At 38.7% G+C, this 19,660-nt stretch overlaps 2 long non-coding RNA genes across 3 annotated transcripts; one reads left to right on the forward strand and one right to left on the reverse strand.

Annotated features, from left to right (window-relative positions):
* Window positions 1-6,495: 6,495 nt before the first annotated feature.
* Window positions 6,496-18,920, forward strand: LOC148782772 (uncharacterized). The gene is made up of 2 exons (XR_016050802.1): window positions 6,496-6,873; window positions 18,292-18,920. It is a non-coding gene; the product is annotated as an uncharacterized LOC148782772 (long non-coding RNA).
* On the reverse strand, window positions 8,863-15,252 carry LOC110006962 (uncharacterized). 2 transcript variants are annotated; one of them, XR_016050800.1, is made up of 4 exons: window positions 14,696-15,252; window positions 13,758-14,025; window positions 10,400-10,548; window positions 8,863-9,382 (listed from the first exon to the last, which is right to left on the reverse strand). It is a non-coding gene; the product is annotated as an uncharacterized LOC110006962 (long non-coding RNA). The 2 variants fall into 2 exon arrangements; XR_016050801.1 differs by lacking the exon at window positions 10,400-10,548 and having other exon boundaries at window positions 14,696-15,201.
* Window positions 18,921-19,660: the final 740 nt, after the last annotated feature.

Below are 19,660 nucleotides of genomic sequence, written 5' to 3' on the forward strand. Positions count from 1 at the left end.
AGCGAGAATTGCATTGCCCTGGTTGTTTTTCGAGCTAGAGGGCTGCTGGTGAGATCCACCATGGTGCTCCGACAGACCTTCTATACCAACCGCTTTAGACAGATGAGCTCTGACATGAAGGGTGGATTGGCGGCCTCAACATGCAGGGCAATCTCGGGTAGCATATTTCATATACAAGTTTGAACTGTTTTTCTTTCAGTCATGGGAGTGACATGATAGGTTGCGAACTCTCTCCATCGGGCGATGAACTTATCGACTGGATCACTAGGCTCTTGAGTCAGAGTGAGGAGCTCGATGGTTTCCACATTTCTCTGGACTTCATAGAAGTGCTGATAAAACAATCGCTCTATTTCCTACCATGTATGTACCGAGCTTGGAGGTAGCCGAGCATACCACTAGAAGGTTGGCCCTTCGAGAATCTAGACAAATTAACAGAGGAGGAGTCGCCCGTCAACTGCCGTCTCTCGACAAGCTGCTTGGAAGTGAGCGATATACTGGTGTGGGGATGTAGTACCATTGAACAAGGGGAGCTTCCCTTTGCGATGGTTTGGGGGAAACGACACCTGGTCAATATACGAGGGGTACGACTTTTGGTTAAGGGACGCCCCTTGCATGCCCGGGATCTTACTCTTGAGACAGTGGGTCACCATGGCATCTACATCGGCTTGCAAAACTGTGCGGGGAGCAGAGCTATCTTGGGAGGCCGGTGGAGGAGTTTACCTGGGAACTGTGTCCTCTCTAGGTGGGGAGTTGACCTCATGGTGAGAAGAAGGGGGATCTGGAGGCCTCCAGGCAATCCATCTTTTCAAGAATAGACTGCATCATCACCTTGAACCTGTTCATCCGATCTTCTTGGGCGTCACTTGGCTCGTTGATCACCATGACGCTGACCATTTCTTATGGACGGTCAGAGCCAGGTGGAGTAGTGGACTGCAGGGGTTGGCGAGTCGTACATGGCAAGTCGGTCTGTAGGGGCTCAGCATGCCCCAACTGGACTCGAGTCTTGTACACCGACCATGTGAGGACCTGTTCTTGACGGTCTTGGGATCGAGATTTCTTGGCAGCTCAGTCTTTTCCTGTGACAGTAACCACCGAGCAATGTTCTTGGACTTCTTGCTCAGTTTCTGGAATCCAAAGAGGGAAGATAAGATTGTGAGGCAGGAGGTCATCAAAAGCGGTAACCTCATCTGCCTTAGAGGCCTTTCTAGTCAAGAGCTACAAGCCTCTCTTCTGCTTGATCTTGAGGCTGTAATAGACTTTACTCAAGAATTGAGCTTGAGATCTAGACTGCCCTGTATTTCTTGAGCATGCGAGGGCTGTGTCCATCAACTGGAGCAGAGAGTGAGGTCCAAAGATAAAGGGAAATCTGGGTTGTTTCCCTGGAGGCTGTAGTCTTCAATCTGCCATCAGGCTTTTGCCCTGAGTTCCCTTGTGAGGTTCGGGTGCATGGCTGACATGAGGCGGCTGACTCAAGATGATACTCTTAGGGAAAACCTTTGAGTACTGTTTGCCTAGCACAGGAAGAGTGACAGAAGAAGGAACTGGCTTGCAACTCCGCCTAAGTTGGGATCGAGGAGGAACCTGTGAAGCTGGTGCCTGTGCACATTTGGAGGCAGCCATCCGGGTGACTTGGGGGTCAGCCCGGGCTCGATCAGTTGGTTCGACCTTAGGAGGCCGAGACATACGAGCTCGTGTCTCTGAGGGATTGAGTAGGAGCTTATCTCTCACAAGGTGAAGCTGTGTGTGCTGAGAGGGAGGTCGAAGTGGTCAACCCCGCGTGCTCGAGTTGGCGCAGAACTGGCGTTGCCCCGAGTTGCGGGATGCAAATGCATGGCGCGTGCAGGGTTCGACCGGAGAAGACCTAGCCTTGGACGCGAGCTCAAGGCAACATGACAGCTGCCCCGAAGTGTGGCTCGAGTGGACAGACCACGAGCTTTTAAGTGTGTGCGAGAGGTGGAGGCCCTAAGATCTCGTCCTCGGTGTGTCGAGCCTCTAAGCATAGAGGTTGGGGGTGGTGAAGGAATAAGGGGAGTGACCATGCGGTGACCCTCAAGAGCGATGACAACCAGCTTGCCTTTCATGAAAGCGAACAGGGCAGCCTTTCGGCATACCTTAGCAATGTGACTGGCAAGGGACTTGCCAGTAGCAGGGTGCGTGCTGTGGGTGGTAGCAAACGTGCTACCCATGCGAAGGGCCTTGGTCGATGATCCACCAGGACTAGAAAGTGGGGAGTTAGGGACCTTCAAATCCCTTATAACACCAATCCAGGAAAGAACCTGGGAATCATACTGTGAGTCCTAACCCAAAAGGAGTGTAGGGAACGAGGCTTGAGAAGCTCCCTTCCCAGGACAGTCATGAGCGAGAGGATGAGAAAATGCCCAACTCGGATGAACGGGTTGAATAACCCAGATGCCATGGAATGTAGTGCAGAAAATAAAAGGTGATGCCGATCAAGCAAGAGCGAACCGACAAAGGGGTAGTAAGTCCCCAGTGGAGTCACCAAATTGGTCGGACGCCTCGATCTCGCCCCCTCGAATCTAGATGATCGAGTGACATGTGTCTCGGGTTCGGAAGACTTGGGACCAAAGACCGCTCTCTTGAGGACCTTGTTCACAGAACAAGGGCAGGTGCCCAATTAATGAGAGAGGAATTTTATTCGTGAGGTGGGGACCAACCTCACCTGGGTCCGTGACTTAATCAGGCTGACTTACGCGATGCCTTCTTAGATCACGGCAGAAAGCCCCCAGCTGCTTCAGCTGGTTCAGAATCGCCTCGTTTGATCGGTAATCTCCTTGTTTTCTGCAAAGCACTAACATGGTTAATTTGTAAGACAACTGGGCCGAGGGACCCACCCTTATCTTGGGGGGAACATGCATAGAGGTGGACATTCAGATGACAGAGAAGATGAGAAGTTATGATGATGAAGAAGAAGATTTGAATAAGGGGGAGAAAAGAGAAGAGGAATTGATAAGAGACGACACTAGCATCATAGCAGGACTAGTACAGTAACCGACTCGGAGTGGTAGCAAGATGGGCACAGTAACTCAGACCGGTACGACGACAATACTACTCGAAACTAAGGCCGATATGCTATTTTAATCTGGTGTGACAACAAGACGAACAAGACGATAATACTGCTCGATAACCAGACCGCTATGACTGTGCTAGACTGAGTCTGTCCTTTAGTCAAGCCAGAAGAGAAGAAAAGAGAAGAGAAGAGAACGAAGAGCAGATGCGAGGTGGAGGAGTAAAAAGGTCCCAACGGCATTAGGCATCGCCGCTCACAACCGTGGAGTAACAGTGTTGTGGCCCCTAGACGGCATTAGACACTGCTGCTCGCGGAGGAGGGGTGAGTAGTGAACTGTAGGCGGCGTTGGCCATCGCTGTCGACGGCACGAGAAGGTAGCAATGACCCTTCACGGGCGGCGATAGGCATCGTCGTCTGCGACAGATAGATAGCGTAAAAGTGGGCCTGTCGACGGCGGTGAGCATCGTTGTCAGCGATAGACGCGAAGCACGAGTGAAACCCCATGGGAGGCGATAAGCATTGTCGTATGCGATAGGCACATGGTGCAAAAGAGGACCTACGGACGGCGGTACACATCGCCGTCTGCGCTAGACATAGAGCACGGATGAGACCTTCGCGGGCAGCGATAGGCATCGTCGTCTGTGGTAGCCGCGAAGCGTGAGTGAGAACCTCGCGGGCCGCGGTAGGCACCACCGTCTGCGCTTGTGTAGGACACCGAAGACACGCTTGCGAACGACGATGAGCAGCGTCGTCTACTACTCGTGATAAGAAAGAGAGATAGTCTGCGGTCGGCAATGCATCGTCGTGCGTGACACCAATCCTGGAACTGAAACAGGAGCCCGACCCGCTGCTTGAGCACTACCCGGCTCACCATGTGTACTCCTTCGGACGGTGTTACACGTGACTAACGCCGTGTGTGAACTATATTGAGGGAAAGAGACGAACGAAGAGAGAAAAAAAGAGAAGTTCGTACATGGCACTGCCATCACTATGCACGACTTGCAAAGTCACAGAATGAGGAAGAGAGAATAGGTAGACAAAAGAAAGATGGAGAAGAAAGAAAGAGGCATACACGGCATTGCCACTGCCGTGCATAGCCTCTGAGAAAGACTCAATAGAGAAGAAGAAGACAGACGAAGAAGAAGAAAGAAGAAGAGAGAGAAGAAGGGGGAGAGAGAGGAAATACCTTGAAGATATGAAAGGTACCACACTAAACTTTCTCTCTCCTCTCTCTCTAAGACGTGCTCAAGAGAACTCAAGAAGAAAGCCTTAATTTTTTTATTGATCACGAGTTGAATCCTTGTACAATGATTTTGTGAGTCCAAAACCAATCCCTTCTCAATGAGAGGTAGCGTCTATTTATAGACTAAGACTAAAATGTGGGTGGATTATCCAAAACTAACCCTAATTGATGACAATTAAGGTTTATTTGAATTAAAAAATAAGAAAATAAGGTACAAAATGGCTGATTTGCCCCTGCTTAAGAATTGACAAAATTTCAAAATAGTCCTTGCTAAGAACTAGGGATGTTCTTGATTCTCCTTGGATAATCCATTGACAATCCAGCATCCAAATGAACAAAATATGATTGTCATTGTGTGGGGCCCGATGCTACGATCATTTTGATATCAATTTTAAGCCATGAATCTCACTTTAAAGGCATGATCACATAACTTAAAATTTGAATAGATTTTGAAAACTTTTGATTGATAGTGCGCCTTCATCTTAACGTTTTTCTTCGATTCTTAGCTGAATTGCACTGAGCATGTCGCCATGATTGTGTTGCAACAAACGTGGCGCGATTTGGTACCTGAACGAAGATTTAACAATCTTGGACTTTGGCCAAAATTTGGGATTCCAATTGTTGGAATTTGCAGTGAGTTCAACTTGATATTATGCAAAATTCCACCGTTCATCACCAGCGGGGTTCGGACCAGTGATACTACGAACCTTACGTCCGCGATGCAAATGGTTTCACATCGATTGGGCTCGCGGACGCTGTGATATGGATGCTCAAGTGACTGGAGGTACTGCTAGAAATATTTAATGTGCAGTTTCGAATCATAAACTTCTCTCTAGCTTTTCTCCTGTTTCGGTCATTGTCACGGGACGTACTACATATCAAAACGCTCATTTCGACGAGACGAACATGCTCCAACAAGTTTGAGCATGATCCGAACTTGGATGAAGGAGATATGGATGTCGCAAGTTCACTGTTCGTAACTATGTTTTAATGGAGTTTAATTGCAGGGTGGCCGCACGAGAATAGTGTGCGGCTCCTTCTATTTTAATGTTTTGCCCATTACTTCTTCCTAGAGTGTCTGTTTAAGTTGAAATTTGACTTCTAAGGGTTTTCAACCATGTCAGATCTAATGACAGTGGTCCTACAGTCATTTGATGCTCCAAAAATATGGTTTCAGTTATAAGGGTCTATTTTAAGGTGCTAGAGGTTGATTATGTCGAAATTGTTTCTTCGTCTCCACTGCCTTAGACATGTCGAAATACGATAAAACTTGGCAGAAGGCTTTTAGAAGTCGTTTTGAAGATATTTGACTAGTTTTTTATCCTTTCTGATACTGTAAAATTTTTCCACTATTTGTCAAGCTTTATTGATCAGCTTCTCTTTTATTCCGCCTAAGGGACCCATGGCGCTGAAAAATGTCTTCAAATAACCACACCATAACTTTATTTGTCCTGGAATTTCCTATCTATCCAACATTTCTAACACTTGATACGTGGGAAGCAGCGCAAGAGCAAGTTTTTGTTTTTCTCTTACTCAAGGCCTGTGCGATATTAGGAGCACTTAACAACTCCTATTCGGTATTTCTAATGTTGAACAACTCAACTTCTTATCCTGTCAAACATTAGAAACACTGGACATATTAGAATTAATTATTATTAGTTAAATTCTTACAATTAATTATTATAATAGAATTTAATTAGTCTAACATAATTTAAAATAATAAAATATTTTCTATTATAAAATATTTAATATATATAAATATTGTGAAATATTTAATAAAATTTTGATATTTAATTAAAATTTTAATTATATTTTTTGAATTATACTCTACTAATTTTTATTTTACTACTTTAAAAATTAGAATAATATATATATATATATATAAAAGTAATGATCTTATGAGATCCTCTCACATGAATAAGACCCCAAATGATTACCATCAAATAAAAGTAATGATCTTATGAGATCCTCTCACATGAATAAGACCCCAAATGATTACCATCAAATTTGACATATATATAGGTAATGATCTTATAAGATCCTCCTACACCCATGTGAGTAGGACCTCAAAGGATCATCATCAAATTTAACACATATCTAACACATCTCTAAAAGAAAAAATGTCAATGCCCTATGCAGCCTCGTGTATTGAGAACCATATGCCGACGGCTGAGATTTGCCCGACTTTGGTGGATAAAAAGGGACGGCATAAATTCAAACCGATACGTTTTCTATTAAATAAGAAGTCTCCTGACATTTGACAGAGAGATTTATGGAAATGGCAGAGCCTTCCATAAATTCATCTCTCTCTCTCTACACGAAACTCATCTCGTCAGGCGTCTCTCTCCTCAGTTCTTTTATCTCTCATGCAGCAGCCCTAGCTCTCCCCTCACAGTTCTCTCTCTCGCGCAGAAGCCCTTTATCTCTTCTCACAGATCTTTCTGTTGCTCATACAGAAGCCCTCCCTCTCTCCTCTCACTCTCTCTATCACTCTCCTTCACGCAGAAGCAGCAGTAGCAGCGCCCTCTCCATCATCGTAGAAGCAGTAGCAGCAGAGCCCTATCTCACTAACACAGAGAGCTTTCATTATATTCTGAACTAGGTATGGGAAGCTCCTTTTTTATTTTTTTTATATTCTCTATTTCATAACCATTCGTTGATGTATGCGTAGCTGCTGTATTTCTTTTCTTAAGTTTTTTTTTTTTAAAGAATTTGTGAATTACGAAATTACAAAAAAAAAGAAAATGTGAAGCCTGAATTTGCAGTACTTCATGTTGATTCTCCCCATGTTGATGTACCATGTTTCTATGGTATTCATACTTCGATGCGAATTTGCTTTTTTTCTTGATTTTGTGGGCTGTATATGTATAAAAAGGTTGGGTTATACACTGTGGTTGTTAACAATTATTGGTTGTGACCCATAACCTAATTGTCTATTGGAGGTTTGAATACTATTTGAAGCCATGCTATGATTTCCGCTTGTTTGCTTGTTGTCTTATGTCATGAACAAGGGTTCATTGATTCAAATTGACTAGGTTTTTGCCCCTTCCTGCTGAACTAAAAGGCAAACCTTTATGTCTGCCATTTACTTCAAGTGGGTAAAGATTAATTGTAGTCGACTCCAATAGACCCATTCCTGCGAACTAACCTCCCCCTGTTTTATTTTTTTGTTCTAAAATATGGAATGCAATTAAGTTTGCAAATGGAGTTTTGAGATTGGAAATGGCACGTATAAGGCCTAAAAGGTGGCACCATATATGTGTTATGCATTGTGTTGTGCTTGTTGTTATCGGGATGTTCACAATTTAGGGAGAAATTTGGGGAGATCTAGAAAGTCATTTTCATCAGTGGCATTTTACTGGTGCACTAGGAGTGATTTTATTGTACTTGGCTACATATTTAATTGATATAAAGGTTTGGATACATATATTTATATAGCTTGTATTTTTATATGGTGTGTCATCTCTCACTTGTCTAAATGTAGCCAATATGGGTGACACCATCGAGCTTATGAAGCATGTTCCTTATCTTGCAACCCCTCCTAGGAAAATCACATAAATGCAAGATAGAGAACATGGCTCATCAAGCAAAGGCCATGAAATTGAAGAAGTAGAAATGATGTTTGCTTCAAAGGATGATGCAATTTCCTACTATAATGGTTATGCATTGTCTAAAAGTTTTGGTATCCGTAAAAGCATTACCTATAATAAAAGCATTACCTATAATAAGAAAGGTCAAAGGATTGATAGAGAACTTAATTGCTTTAAGGAACGGTTTAGCCGAACTTAATTGCTTTAAGGAATGGTTTTGCCAAGAAACAGATGGGGTCAGTGGAAAGGTTCAACCTCAGTCAAGATGTGGGTGTGTAGCCAAGTTGGGCCTCAATAGAAAAACAAACAACAAGTGAGTTGTGACTAGGTTTATTAATGATCACAATCATGATCTAGTTTCTTCAAGAAAAGCTCATCTAATTCGCTCCCACCGAACATTGTCGAACGCCCTCGCATACAAATACTTTTTTGTAATGAGCCTCGTATACAAATACTAGTGTTGCATGGGATTCTCTTAGTTATGCCCTTTTATGCTTATGAGCCTCCAACAAGTGGCTCTCTGTCTCTCAATGCTGGTTGTGCGCAAGTGGTTTGTTTTACTTGTTTTTTAAAACTTGGCCAAGAAAAACCAGTGGGAAACCCCAATTAGTAGAGCCTTTCTTTCAAGAGCCTTAAAAATATTTTTGAATTTTTTGGTTTGAACGTTAGTTATGAAATGAAAATTTAGAGATTACTAAGAGTAGTCAAAATGTTCTAAACACTTGTTCAATTCATGTACTCTGCAAGATTGAGGGGATAATGGCACTGAGATGGTGCTTTCAGGAGTATTCTTGAATATATGGACACATCATTTATTGTCCCATTCTTTGGCCTTATTAGTTTTGGCTTGCTTTTGGAAATGCTTTGGGAATGGACTATGTGGACGTGTGATCTCATTGCCTCATAATGTGTTTTATTTGGAAAGGGCTGGTATCTTGTTTTCCTATTGTATGGTATGTATTATTGAGCTATTGAAGTTGAAATACAATAACTCAAGTCAATTAATAAGCCACCCACTTCTTTAAATGTAAACGTAATAGAAGTTCCAATTCAAGCCATTACAGGACTGTTCCTACCTCATATCAACAACAATAATTGTTTCAAGAGTTGCAAGACCAACTCTTAGTCATATCAAACACTTTTCAATAAAAGTAAAACAAAAACAAACGCATTCGTTACACACAAGAAAAATAGAAATTGTTGCAGATGCCATAAGGCATCAACAGTTTGTTGTTGAATGATCGGTTCAGGCTTGAACATAAGATGCTCTTGTGATACTTGTGACTGATTTCTTTGTTGTACATTACAATGCTTGAAGTTGACATTGTAGTTCATCCCTTTCATATAATCATAGCACCATTGAAAAAAAGTGCAGTTCATATACCGATAGTACATTCTTCCAGGGTTGGATGGGGAGCTTGATGTACATAAGGTACATGGTATGTCACACCGAGGACAAGTGAGCCGTGGATATCCTCCGGCTTTTGTAGAAGTTGATGACTTCATAGCTGGTTCAAATGTCTAGACCGGTATCCCAATTTCATAGAGGAAACAAAGTATATTCATTGCACATTAACGTATATCCATTTCATAAACCATATAACAACACAAAGTAGCGGTTTACTCATAATACTCACTCACAATTAAGGAGAAATTCAAAAAGATTTAAAGTTTAACACAATTAAAAGGAATTTAGATTTACAAGCAGCTAAGATACATGATGATGCATCATAGAAACGAAAATTACCACCCAAGGAACCCACAATTCAAAGTTCAGATAGGGACTCCATTGGTAAAATTAGTGCTTTGGCCGTTAAGAGAGTTTTCATCATCCTTACCTGTCTGTACATTGTGTTGTCTCCCTGAATAAACAAGGCCTTGAAACGACGGGACAGATATCTCAATACTACATAAAGTTGATTATGGTTCTATGCAAATTTGTGCCATCTACGGAAGTGAAACCAACTCAGTGGATGCTAAGTCAGTTCATCCTCCACTCTTCATCCTTATAGCTTGGTGTTTGGTTTCAAGTTTCACAGAATTCCGATAATATCTCGAGAGTCATTATATGAATCAATAACTTTGAAATGATAACATATAGAGCTCTCCTAATCTTTCTTATTAATAGGCTTTTGAAGGTCCCTACCAGATAAATCAACCAGTGCACTTAGAAAGGATCAAATATTCGCTTAATGCATACCAATGTTAAGTTTAATGAGTATTTCAAAATAATATAAGAATGAGGAGTTGTAAGAGAAATGGGAGCGAAGTACATAAAAATGCATTTTCCTTTCATGCGTTGATCAATAGGATGGGATCATTTGCAATGGATAAAAAAAAAAAAGTCTGCAGCTAGCACACATTACCGTAATGGTGATGAAATAAAGGATCTCAATAAAACCCAAAATGCAAAACTCATACGGAACCCTAAGAAACGCACCAATGAAATCATTATCACAGTAAAAGCTCAAAAATCAAAAGAGAGCACAACAAATAGATCATCAAAATAAACCCTAAAAAAAATAGAGCTTCCTATACCTAGTTGAGAATATAATAGAAGCCCTATATTTGAGCGAGAGAGCGCTCTGCTGCTGCTGCTTCTGCGACGATGGAGAGGGCTCTGCTACTGCTGCTTCTGCTTCTGCATGAGGGAGAGTGATGGAGAGAGCGTGAGGCAGGGAGGGCTCCTGCGTGAGAGATAGAGAGGGGTGAGCGAGGGCTGTTGCGTGAGAGATAAAGATATCTCTCTCTCGTGGGTCTTTCTCTCTCTCTTGGGTTTGGTTTTCTTCCTAAAACCTGACAGCCGCTTGCTCTCTCTCTCTGCCTCTCACTACTCGCTAAGAAATAGCCGCTCGCTCTCTCTCTCTCTCTCTGCCTCTCCCTGCACGTAGAGAAACAACCGCTCGCTCTCGCTCTCTACCTCTCGCAGCTTGCTGATAAACAACCACTCGCTCTCTCTCTCTCTCTCTGCCTCTGACTGATCGCTAAGAAAACCCCCCCCCCCCCCCCCCCGTCTTCTCTCTCCAAAGGCTGCTCATCTTCCTTGTGCCTCTCTGCAGCCCACCCCATCTCTAAAGTACTATCTCTCTCTATTTGACTCAAATATGTAGTATCTTACAAAGCACCCATTGCTCCAATGGAGCTCTAACAAACCACAGATTTTCTGTAGCCCCACCTCTTCCTTGTCTTTTCGAACATGAGCACACCTCTGAAACTGAGGATCTGAAACTGAGGATTGTGACCAATCATCTCACTATGACATTGTAAATACGAAATATAAAAAAATGATTATATGAGAAAAAACAAGCTTGGGAGTCACATTCCCTATAAATTGTTAGCTTGACGTTGTAGAAGTTTTCTTAGAAAATATTTTTGTAAGATAAATATTTTCACTTATATATTTATTGTGTATCTAACTATAAATATTTCTTACTTGGGGAAATCTCTTCTCTTAAATTTTCTTATTGTTATTGTTATATCTAACAGAGCACATTGGAAGTTTTCTTATTGTTATGTTTATTGTGTATATAACTATAAATATTGTGTGTATTTCATTTGTTAAAAATACACCATATCATTCCCTTTTTATATGTTCTTTTAAATTCCCATGGCTTCCAACCAGTTTTCAAATACCCATATCAATGATTCTATTTTCTCGTCAAATATGAGTGCAAATCCAAATTAAGTTGTACTAAAATGGTGATTTGCACCAAGTATAGGTGCAAAAGGCATATCAAACGTATTTGTCTTATATGTAGTATCAAAGGTAACCATGTCTGAAAAGCACTGATAGGAAACTCTAGATGTAGAATCTACCCATAAGATATTGTAAATGTTATCATCATCATTTAACATCAATCTATAGAAAAATGATGGGTTCGATTGGTTCTTTTTATAGAGCCATTGCAAAATTAAATTGCCATCTTCTCCTCTAAGTTTCTTTTAGCGCTTGCTAGTACATTTTAGATGTCCTTTTGTGTACAAGGGATACTGTTGATCCCTCCAGCCTGCTCTTTGAATATGTTTAGGCGTAACCATTGTTGAGCTCATTGAATGTATCAATGACTTTGTAGCACTCAACAATGATCGGTGTGTGCGAATTAGATAAGCTTTTCTTGAACTAACTAGATCGTGATTATGATTTTTAACGACGTTAGTCACTTTCCACTCTCCGTCTTCTTGACTACTTATGCACATCTTAACCTTGTACCTACACCTTAACTCAGGGTAAACCTTTCCACTTGTATTAGGTTTTTCTTGTTTAAACCCTTCTTTCGAGCAAATATAAACCTTATCAATCCGTTTAGCTTTCTTGTTATGAGTACTCCCCAGACGAATACCTAAATCTTTGGTCAATGCATAAGACTTAAAGAATTCATATGCATCATCCTTTGATCCAAACATCATTCCTACATATGGTTCTTCTATTTATTAACCTATATTTGGTGAGCCACAACCACCATCAGGGATTTCATCAATGCTGTCTACATTTGGGCATGTGTTAGATGTCACACCGACTGAATTCGTGGGATCCATATCAGTTTTTTGACTTATCCAACGTTAAAATGCAAGCTAAAAAAATACATGTATTCAAACTTTCATCTTAAGAATACCAATCATATTTTTCTCAACCCACTTTGCCACAAAAATTGTAACAAATGGAAACTGCATACTTGTAATATAAACTCAATGCAGCAGGGGCGAAAAAACTCAATGGCAAAAAAACATGCTGCAAAAAAGCAAAAAGGGCAAGAAAATGGGGAGAAAGACAATTGAAAAAATAAATAAATTCCTATACATGGTTCTTCTATTTTTTGGCCCATGTTTGGTGAGCCACAACCACCATCCGGGATTTCATCAATGCTGCCTACATTTGGGCATGTGCTAGATGTCACACCGATTGAATCCGTGGGATCCATCTCAGGTTTTTGACTTACGCAACGTCAAATTACAAACTAAAAAAATGCACGTATTCAAACCTTCATCTTAAGAATACCAATCATAATTTTCTCAACCCACCTTGCCACATGCAAAAATTGTAACAAATGAAAACTACATGCTTGTAATATAAATTCAATGCAGTAGGGGCAAAAAATCCCAATGGCAAAAAAAAAAAATGCAGCAAAAAAGCAGAAAGGGAAAGAAAATGGGGGAGAAAAACACAATTGAAAAAATAAATAAATTTTTGCAACATATGTATTTTAATTTCCAGGAGTAAGTGATTCATTATAGGGTGCATTAGATGCCACATGAAGATATTGGACTTAGACACAACATATGATATATCAAAATGTATAAAAATAAACATAACAGAGCTCAGGAATTTTGTAGTATGTCTTGCTTACGACATAATTCTTAGTAGATACATAAACCAACTTCCTTATGCTTAACATCAAATTTATTCAACATCATGAATATCTCTTTCTTTTTGGGTCAACAACCATGTCTGGTTGCAACATATCAAAAACTTTTAAAGCGTCTTTTGTACACTACTAAATTTTGCATACACATCAATCAAAATATTAGCCACAAAGGCTATGAAATTGCAAGCAAACTTAACCACATGGACAATAACCCACTTCCTTTGCCCTAGTACCCTTATACTTGCACACCCATTAAAAAACAATCAAGTAAATAAAATGGGTAGGTCCAAACCAGCTATTTGCATCTCCAAAAATTATCTAAGGCAATCTAGTCATCTCTAAAAAAAAAACCAAACTGCAACGTCTGACTGATTGATTTCAGAAAAACCAGTAATCAACATGGTCCCTTAAAGGCGTCTTATTTCATGCTTTTTGGCATCAGATAAAGATCCCATTTTGCATAGAATTTAGTTTATCGATAAAAGATCAGATTTTAACTTTGAAATTCAGAAAGTATGAGTGGAACAATCTACCTTCCTTCCATTAACACAATTGAGTGCGTCTCTTGAGAAATTTGGAGTTGGTGTCAGCATCAATGGGCATTCGGATTCAATTATAGATAGCTAAAGGTCACAACCTCTGAAACGAGTTGGTCTTTGAACATGTTATGTCTCTAGGTCTATGAACTCCCCTTGAGCAAAATGTCAATCTGGTTTACTTGGATGGCATGGGCAAGTTTGATGCGTTATTGGAAGCTCGAGCAGGTGTAGGAATGAGCTATAATTGGCAGCAAGCAGTTCCCTAGTTGCAGAGCATCTCTTACAATAAGCATACAGAAGATATGGGAATTTAAAAGAACATAAAAAAAGGGGAATGATACTGTCTATTTTTTATCTTGCCTTTTAATCTCAAGATTGGTTTTCGATCAGATGATAACTGGCTAAAATCACAAGACTGTAATGTAACAGAGGATCATTCCCCAAGTAAGAAATACACACAATATTTATAGTTAGATACAACAATAAATATATTAGTGAAAATATTTATCTTACAAATATATTTTCTAGGAAAACTTCCACAACAGATATTTATTTGCTCAAGTCCTATCATATAAAAGTATTGCATAATAATATACCAAAGTCATTTATTTGATCAATATATTGTAATTCTAAATAGAAGTTATTACTAAATTTGAGCAGAGAAAACAAATTGCTAATGTGAAACAATTTGCCAATATGAAACTGAATTACCATGAAAGCAATTTACAGGGAACATGTAATCATTTTCTTATGTTTGGTAAGTTACAATGTCATAATGAGATGATTGCTCACAATCCTCTGTTTTAGAGGTGCCCATGTTCAAAGAGACACTGCAGAAAATTAGGGCTCTGTGATTGGTTAGAGCTCCATTGGAGCAATGAGGGTTTTGCAAGATACTACATATCCGAGTCAAATATAGAGAGAGAGAGTACCTTTAGAGATGGGGTGGCCTACAAAGAGGGAAGACAAGGGTTTTTTCTCAGCGAGCCATTGGAGAAGGAAGACGATGGGTTTTTCTCAGCGAGCCTTTGGACAGGGAAGAGGAGGGGTTTTCTCAGCGAACAGCGAGAGATAGAGAGAGAGAGAGATAAAGAGAGAGAGCAGAGAGACAAAGCGAGCGGTTGTTTCTCAGTGAGAGGTAGAGAGAGAGAGAGCGAGCAGTTGCTTCTTAGCAAGAGGCAAAGACAGAGAGCAAAGGGTTGTTTCTCAGCGAGCAGCAAGCGACTGTTTGGTTTTAGGAAGAAAACCAATCCAGGACAGCGAGAGAAAGAAGGTGAGAGAGAAAAACCTAGGAGAGGGAGAACGTATTCACCTAGAACAGAAAGAGAGAATAGGATGTGTCAGATGCCATGTACCGATGCGTCAGTACGCATGTACCTAGTGGTCAGCGCACCTTTAAAAAAGCGCTCTTTTGAATGACAAAGCTAGACTTCTCCAAAGCGATCCAGACTGACATTTTATAAAGTTTTGATCATAGCCGTTGGGGTACCTGAATGGAGTGCGTAAGTGGGTTAAACCCATATATATATATATATATATATATATATATATATATATATATATATATATATATATATATATATATATATATATAGCGAGAGAGTGAAAAGTATAGTACGAGACCATTTGCCTTTGGTATAAGGTGGTAACATTAATCTTGACCATTAGATGTGAAATTGGGTGGTTGTAATTATTCTATTGACCAAGTTCAAACTACAAAAGAAATTTTTTCAAATTTTGTGACACATCCAAGCTATCAAATTTTACATCGGGTGGTTGTAAGTAATTGTGATCACCTTGAATCAAAAGTAAACGGTCTCATTGTATACAATCCCATATATATATATATATATATATATATATATATATATATATAAACCAAAAATAGAATAGAAATTTTGAAATAGAAAAAAAAAATAAAGAAGTAAAATATCAAATAAAAGATAAAGGCAAGTCTATTTTAAAGGCAAGTCTATTTTACTTAAATTAATTAGAAATTTAAAAAAAGAAAAGAAAAAGAAATAAAGAAGTAAAATATCAAATAAAAGATAAAGGAAAGTCTATTGAAAAGTAAAATATATTTCAAGAACATAAATAAATAAAATTGATTAAATTACATAAATTCTACTATACTAACGGATGAAGTTTTTATAAGGCCTAAGCTTTATGAAAACAAAATAAAGCCTCACCTTAATTCCTCGTCCAAAAAGCACCTTCGGCATCGAAAATCTCCCTAATGACCCAAAAATCATTTTACACCGAGAATTAAAATTTGAAACTCAAAAAATGGTATGGATTTTGCAGATCTTTGAATACTTAATTTTAAGGCGAAATGGACGGTCTAGATAATTTTTTACAATATACACTATTTTTAGATTTTGAAATTCTAATTTCTTTTCACAACCATAATGTTCAAGCCGAGATGATCGATTTAGAGGTTTTCCAATATCTGTTGAGTTATGAGTTGAGGCTTTATTTATTTTGATAGGGTTGCAGCCCTATCAAAATACTTTTCTATACTAAATATATAATAAAAATTTAAATAATAACAATTACATACGACAAGTTCGGTTTATAATGCCAGACAACTTAGGAAGTTTGGATGTCAGATAGAGGCTTTGGCTTATAGAAATGTGCAAAAAGTTGTAGGATTTCCCGTCAGTTTTGTGTTAAAAAGTTGGACAAATGGGCAATTCTACAAAAGCAAAAGGGGTTGCCGGGTGGGGGCTTTCTGCGTGTAATTTTTCCAAAATAATTACATGTACTATATAATAAAGAAAAAATATCTTTTTATCTTTTATTTATATTTTTCATGAGATTCAAGAATTGAAAATATTACTTTAGTATAAGGTCTCCATCTTTTTTATATTCTAACCCTTGGATCTTTTTTACTATGAATTTTTTATCCAAAAAAAATACTAAAATGACATCATCTCAAAACTCTTTTTTTTTAGGTTAATTTCACCATCTATTTATCAAAACCACCATCTTTTTCTCTCTCAAATCACTATCTCTTTCTCTCTCTCTCAAATTAATGTCTCTCTCTATTTCAACACTCCATCTGTCTTTCTCTGATATCCAAAATTCTAAAGAAGTTCCGCTCTCTATATCGTCTCTCTTTCCTCTCTCTCTAAAAATTATTTAGCCCCTTTTGCAGCTCCAATATACCACAAATTCTCTCTAAAAAACACCCACCGATCTGGAGCCCTATTGCCTTATAGCCCCAACCCACTGATCATTTGGAGGTCACAAAATTGAGCCTCAAACATGGTATATTCATTCTCTTTCTCAAATACCCAAACTGATGCAGGAAGTTTCCCTCTCTACATTGTCTCTTTCTCTCTCTCAAAACACTACAATGTCTCCATCTAACCCTTTTTGCAATCCAACCTACAATAAATTCTCTCTCAAAAGCCTAAGCCTTGTTACCCTGTTGCATCCCCAACCAACCGATCATTTGGAGGTAACAAAATCAAGCATGAGGTACCAATAATTTTTTTTTTGGACTTCAGATTAATGAACTTCGCTTTTTAATACAATAAATGGAGTCAAATGGTTTCAAAATCTAATGCCTTTTTTTTGTATTCCTTTAGGTTGGTGCTACGTTTTGGTTTGAAAAGAACTCGTGTTTTAGACCTATTCTTTTGTTATGTATTCTCTTTTTTTTTATTATTATTATTAACAATCGGACTTTGTTTAGCAATCGTTGGAGTAGGTTTTTCTGAGATCATGTTTGGAGCTGAATTTTGTGATAAATTATGGAAGAGAATGAGGATATGGTATGAATTTCGGATTGAAATTTTGTTTGCAATTATGTTTGTAAAAAATGGGTTGATAACATCATATTGACCAAAAAATGACTATTAACAACTGTAAAAACATTTATGTGTGCTTATTGATGAAAAATGACTATTAAACAATTGTAAAACATGTTCTGTGTATTTATTTCCATCTTAACATTCCTAGAGAATAATTTATTTAGAAACATGGTATATTCATTCACTTAGTATATGGGCCTGAAATCTTATGCTTATATAAACTAGTTGCTCACGCAAATGAAAATTGGCTGCCCTTGTCATTTGATATATATGTTAATCTTATTGGCAGATTATTGTTTATATGTGTACTTATCTTAATTCAGTTGTATATTAAGGATTAGTTTAGATGCTTGGTAACGTTATTTGTTACTCATGATTGGGGGTTGTTCCTGAATAACCGTAGAGCACCACCAATGTTTAAATTTCACATTGTGCTGATTTTTAGAAAACTAAAGCATTATTTTTTTCTTTAAGCAAGAAAGATAAATTTCAATCGTAGGAGGTGCTTTAAAACCAGATTTTAAAACAACGATGTTTTATCAACGTCTCTAAGTAGGAGCCATATTTGTCCCTTGGTTGTGATAACTACAATTTTGTAAAAGAAAGTGAATAATTTGGGAAATTATTAGTGGCAATTAGTAGTCACAATTAATTTAGAATAGTTTTCTGCAGATTGAAGTAATAGTTGAACCTCATCATCTTTTATGCAGTAGTGAACATGGATGAAGAAATGTTCTTGTCAATATATGAAGGTGAACTTCGCAGTAGCTTTAATGGTAGTATGTTGGGGGCGATTCATATACTTTTTCAGTTCATCCATAAACGAAGTTGGATGAGATAAAAGAAGATGTAGCAAACCAATTCTCCATAGAGTCATCTAGAGTGTCATTTAAGTACATCATCCCGAGTAACAAGCGACGCCTTGCTACCGGTACGGCCAGTCTCATACTTTGATATGCCTTTGCAAAGAGAGTCATCATCTTATGAGCCAAAAATACTACCTCCACGCACGAAAAGTCCTCCTGGACGTCTCAGGAAGAAACGTATTGAGTCATAAGAGGTGGAAATGAGGCCTCTTCACTATAGTAGGTGTGGCTAGCATCAGCATAATAGAGCTACATGCAAGGCGGCTCTTCAATGAGAGGTCAATAGAATTTTTAGTAGCAAATAAATGTATGTTGCTGATTTCGATTATACTCACTATGTGTAATGCGCCTTCGTCTCTTTCATGTGTAATGTTATGAAACAAACAAATGCTTGTTGTTTTGGGGATTTAGAAACAAATATATGTGTTGATTTTCAGTTGCAAACAAATGTATGCTGCTGATTTTTCACTTAAGTTCATTATGTGTAATGCACCATCATCTCTGTCATATGTAATGTTATGGTACAAACAAATGCTAGTTGCTGATTCGTGATTGTTTACACTAATGTGGTGGTTTGTATTGATTGCACGAATAAAATGCAAGTGAGAAAGAAGCTACGACGATTTCATTTGGACTTAAACGTAGTTGATTATCGATGAAAAACAAGGAATTGTTGTGAAAGAAATTGTTTTGAACTTTAGAGATGTTGGAACCTGTCGGCATATTGATGGCTTAATTTGTATGACCTCCATTTTTTTTTCACAATTACTCTTGTTGTTGCGCGCTTTACTTTATGTATGTCTGCTTTCTTTACCATGTGGTGTTTAGCATTTCATTGCTTTGTGTGCTTCACTTGAAATATGGAAGAGGAATCAATGGTGAGATGAGAACTTCCAACATAATCTTCACAACCCAGAAACCATCAATAAAAAGATCGACCTATTAAGAGAAGGCATATGACTTCATGAAAAAACCTCAATCATAATCAAGTACAAAATTTTATATTTGATATGTTCTTATTAACCACATCTTAAAACTATAAATATATAAACTCAGAAACATATAAAATGTTTTGAGAGCAGAATATTTTGGTCTAGCCCTTTTTACTAGATGACATCTATAATCTTTCATGAATTATTCACAAGGTGAATTGCATAATTTTATCATTCAAGGACTAACATCCAAATAACTTGGATGATTGAATGGGTTTCAT

Source organism: Amborella trichopoda, chromosome 3 (assembly GCF_054954075.1).
Source record: "Amborella trichopoda isolate Santa Cruz 75 chromosome 3, AtrichopodaSantaCruz75HAP2 v2.0, whole genome shotgun sequence".
NCBI lineage: Eukaryota > Viridiplantae > Streptophyta > Magnoliopsida > Amborellales > Amborellaceae > Amborella > Amborella trichopoda.